This window comes from Bufo bufo, chromosome 1, assembly GCF_905171765.1.
Source record: "Bufo bufo chromosome 1, aBufBuf1.1, whole genome shotgun sequence".
Lineage (NCBI taxonomy): Eukaryota > Metazoa > Chordata > Amphibia > Anura > Bufonidae > Bufo > Bufo bufo.
In genome coordinates, this window is record NC_053389.1 from 134088048 (window position 1) to 134093230 (window position 5183).

Sequence of the window (5183 nt, forward strand, 5' to 3'; positions counted from 1 at the left end):
TCTCCAGAAAAATAAATCAACAATGGGAAAAGCAAAAGCTGAAAGCCAAGAGTGTGAAGGACCAGATGTACTGAAGACCTATGTGTAATATCACAACTGAATAAGCACCCCCCAAAAAATGTCCAATTTACTTTTCTCATGGTCATTATGCCATACTTTTAGCATCTGAAGGAGTGTTCTCTGAGCAATTGTACAAACTGTCAACTCAAGATATCAAAAAGCTCTATCTTAGGTTAACATATGATGTCATTTTTCCACTGTGCAGTATCTTGTGGAAACCATCAACAACCCCCCCCCCCCCCGTCATATAGATCCCTAAAGATGATCATGTGTGAATCTGATAGGAAGAGTGTCCCGCAAGTCTTCCCTAAAGTTATATGAAGTATTACATGGGGTCCGTTGAAACCAATAGGCCATGTAATTCAAGGATGAGCTTGGGGGCGATCTACCTCTCCACCAAGGCTAGCAGTGGGGGGGGGGGGGGGGGGTCCCAAGCAGCAGACCCCACTCTATTATATTCATACGCCCTAATACAGGATATATTAGGGGATTGTTAAAACAAGCTTTTATATGATCAGAAAGGACTTGGAAATTCACACATTTCTTAATTAGACTAAAAATGAACCTGAAAAAGGATCCATCAACAACCAATCTACTTGATGACAGTTTCCAGGATGAAACAGATCAGAAAAGATTTCTACACAGTGTCAAACAGCAGTGAGTGAATACATACTGTATATATGAAGACCGCAAAACAGACCCAGATGTTAGATTTCACCAAAATAACCGAAAAGTGGATCTTCACATGAATGTCTTCCATTGTGTTAATAAACCGATGATTCTATCAAAGATTGTTTTTAGTTTGAATTCACTACTGTAAATTCATTGTGTCTTTTAAATTGACCTTTTCCTCATAAGGATCATTATAATCATCCAAATAACATTCTAGAATAAACCTAGTTTCACATCATGGCAACCAAGTCATTTGGTGGATACTTGGCTGTGTCATGAATGGAGTCTGAAGTGGCCCAGACAATGGCCAGTAAAAAAACGTAAATTGGTGGCCTTCACGTCCAGGCAGAGGCTGATGGAGAGGCAGCTCTACTTGTATCTTCCGCTCTCCATTTAAAGGGAACGTGCTATCAGTAAGTTACTTGTTCTGTAACTCAAGTTTTTATGTTAAACATATTTTTAAAGTTTTTTTTTCCAGTGGCGCTCTCAGCTGCCAGCATCCTTCTTGGTTCTGCAGGCTGTGTATGTCTGCTTAAGCCCCCCGACCTGTTCTTTAGGGTACGTGCATGTGCTCAATGGCTGGATGTCACTGAGTATACAGAGCAGCCTGCCAAATGGGAGGGTGTCTAGTTCCTACTCTACCAGTGAAAGTGTTGTGTTTAGTTACTCTGACCGGCGTGTACTGAACCCCTAGCCTGCCTGACGATTCTGATTCTCCACTGCCTGCCTTGACCACAGCTTGATCTCCATTCTGACCCATTGCAGTCTGCCCAGATATCGGACCTGTTTTATGGATTTGCACAATCTCTGCTTGCCCTGACCTGGGCTACTTTCCTGAGTTTTGCCTGACCCCTTGGTGCTTTGCACCGGTGTCCTGACCCCCGTGGGTCACCTGCTAACTACACTAAGACTACTCGAGGAGGTAGCGACCTGATTTGTTACTTGGGGTTACAGGGTAAATACTGGGGGCTACCATGAGGTTTAGCCCAAAGTCAAACTGGTTAGTTGGCACAGCGGGCCCACAACCACTGCCCATTACAATGTTATTTTCCATGTCACTATCTAGATTTAAAAAAAATCCTGCAGTTTTGCTCTGGCCACTAAGGCTTATAATAGGCACCACTTCTTGGTCTGTACAGATCACTTTACTGCAGTTATCTGCTTATCATTACTGGAAAGATTAGAATGACAGATATCAGCTATACACAGGAATCACAATAGAAGATATCACAGCTTATCTACTCCATCGTGACCTCTGTACAGGTCACAGAGAAAACTTCCTTATTCATATTCTCTATTATACTCCAGAGCTGGACTCAGTATTCTGCTGGTGCAGTCACTGTGTGCATACATTATCTTGTCATTATCCTGAATTTCCAACTGTGGTATACTCTGGAGCGGAATTCACAATTCTGCCAGTACTGTCACTGGATACAGCCGACAAATTGCTATAATACATGGGAATAATTTGTAATTCCTGCATCAGAATAGTGTCAGGATATCAGACTACTGTACAGTGCCTGGTGTAAAGAGTGAAAAACAACAACCAATACTGGGAGATTTTATGTCTGAAGGCTGCAGAATTGTGCATGCAGCTCTGGAGTATAAACAGGCTGTAATTCAACTTTCACATAAAGTTTTGGCCAGACTAGGGGCAAAGCTTTAGGGGAGGCTAGCATGACGGGGGTTTGGCTCAGGGAGACCCCAGATGTAGGGATAGGATATTTGGTCAAGGGGGAGGGTTTAAGGGGATCATGGGGGGATAGGGATTGGGTAATTAGAGTTTAGGGGTGGGGGTCGAGGGGTTAAAAGATTGAGACAGGGAGAAGAAGGGTGCCATTTTAGGTAGAGCAGAAAGGAGTAAAGGAGTCCATGCTGTTCAAGCTAAACTTACCAGAATGGAGCCAGTGGAGGACACCATCAGGAGGCTGCGGGGGTTCGGGGATCCGGCTGGGTTCAGAACCAGCTGCAGCTTCTCTTAAGGAAGGCAGCTGAGGCTTCAGTACCGCCTCAGCCCTCAGCGACCCGGTCGCGGCTGACCAGACCACCAACGCGCTTCAGCACACAGTCCTAACCCCCCCCCCCTGGAGCCCTTCAGAGGACCCTCCACGCCGGTGGACAGCGGGGAAAGCTTCCTCCCCAGCGTGGGAGGAATCCGACATGCAGGCGGAGCCCACGAGGTGGCCAGGTCCGGTCACCTCGTTCTACATCGGGATGCGGTGTGGGAGCGGGACCAGGAACGGCGGGCACCTTCCCATGTGCTGGGGAGGAAGGTGCCCCCCAGCGGGAGCAAGATGTCGGGAGGCACAGGCCTGCTGTGGGTCCGGTGGTGTCATGAAGCAGGCCCCCATCACCATCACCCAGTCTGCGGCAGGGAAGAAGCTCTGTCCCCTCTGACCTTTCCATGGAGGATAGCAGCTCTAACGTCCCTGGCAGGAGCACAGCTAGGGGACAGCGTGTGAAAGCGTTTGGGTCTGAAGCTGGAGGATCAGCGCAGAGGACTGGACACCTGGACTCAGGATTTTCGGCTGATGGGATCACAGCACCCAGGCAGCCAGGTGAGATTTTGTGGATTTCGTGGATTTGGGTAGGGGCTTAGGGCAACTGTTGGGGGGATTAGCAGGTTAGGGTATGAAGGGGATATCCCCATTGCCAGCATGGGGGGTGGCGGGGGGCCCTGGAGGGTCGAATATGGTGCGGGGAGGTAGTTTAGGGTTAGGGAGCATCGGTGCAAACGCAGACGGGGGGGGGGGGGGGTTTAGGACGACGAAATGGTGCGGTTGGATGACAAAGCTAGAGGGGAGGTATATGTCTGCTTTGAGGGTCTGTTGGGGGCTCATTTAAAGCAGGAGATAAGGGAGTGTATTTGGAAGGGTGAATATGTGGAGATTTCTTCTTTGCTCCCGTTGGATAAGTTTAACCTGGATAGGTTACGGAAGAAAGAGGGCAAAAAAGAGGAGAAGGAGAAGCGTAGATATTGACTAATACCGCAAACCTTTCAGAACTGGTTGCAGGTGTTTGCGATATTAGCGAGTGTGATAGGGGAGAAGGCGCCGGAATGCTGTTTGGCATTGTTTTGTTATTTGGACGCAATCGGGGATGCATATTGGGTATATGAGGGGATTTGCGAGTGTCTCCACTGGGTGTGGTTCCGCAGAAGGAAGTGAATAGGTTTCGGCTTATTCACCACCTGTCTTTCCCAAAGGGAACGTCGGTCAATGGCGGTATTGATCCGGCCTTGTGTTCCGTGGTCTATACCTCATTTGACATGGCAGTTGCGTGAGTTAAGAAGTTTGGGAGGGGGGCTCTGCTAGCGAAGACTGACATTGAGGCGACTTTTAGGTTATTGCCAGTGCATCCGGATTGTTTGCATTTATTGGGGTGTTTTTGGGATGGGGATTTTTTGTCGATAGGTGTTTGCCTATGGGCTGTTCCTTGTCATGTGCATACTTCGAAGCGTTTAGTTCATTTTTGGAATGGGTGGTGGTGGATTCGTCTGGTTGTGAATCTATCATTCACTACTTGGACGATTTCCTTTGTATCGGCCCTCCGGATTAGAAAGTGTGTGCATTATTGCTGCATACATTGTTTGCGGCGTTTGGGGTCCCATTGGCAACAGAGAAGACGGTAGGGCCGGTCACGGAATTGAGTTTTCTGGGGATTGTCATTGATACTATTGAGATGGAGTGTAGATTGCCGAGGGACAAGTTGGAGAACCTAAAAGGGAAGGTTGCGAGGGCAGCTCGGTTAAAAAAGTTAAAATTGCACGAGCTTCAGTCACTCCTGTGGAAACTTAATTTTGCATGCCGGATTATGCCCATGGGGAGGCTTTTCTGTAGGAGGTTAGCGGGGGTGACAGCGGGCGTTGTTTCACCACATCACTACATTCATTTGGGAAAAGAATTGAGAGCGGACTTGCAAGTTTGGAGTTCCTTTTTGGAGAATTATAATGGTCGCTCACTATTCATGGGTGAGGTAGTGAACTCGTTCGATTGTGAGTTATTTCCGGAGGCGGCGGGGGGTTGTGGTTTTGGCGTTTACAGGGGGAGGGGATGGGGGAGCTGGTACAATGGTGTGCTGGCAAATGGCCGGAGAGTTGGGCGGAGAATGGCTGGTTAAAAAAATTTAGCGTTATTGGATCTTTTTCCCATTGTGGTGGCAGTTCTGTTAGGGGGGAGTTTTTTCAGGATAAAAAGGTTTGTTTCCACTGTGATAACTTGGGAGTGGTTCAGGCGATAAATGGGTTGTCGGCCTCGTCGCCTTTAATGGTACGGCTGCTACAGCGGCTGGTTTTGGAGTGTTTGTCGATCAATGCTTGGGTTGAGGCGGTGCATGTGCCGGGGGTTGACATCTGTGTTGCTGACGCTCTCTCTCGTTCACAGTGGGATCGATTCCGGCAACTGGCCCCAAAGGCAGAAGAGTTTGGGAGTAGTGCCCGAGCTGTCTGTGGG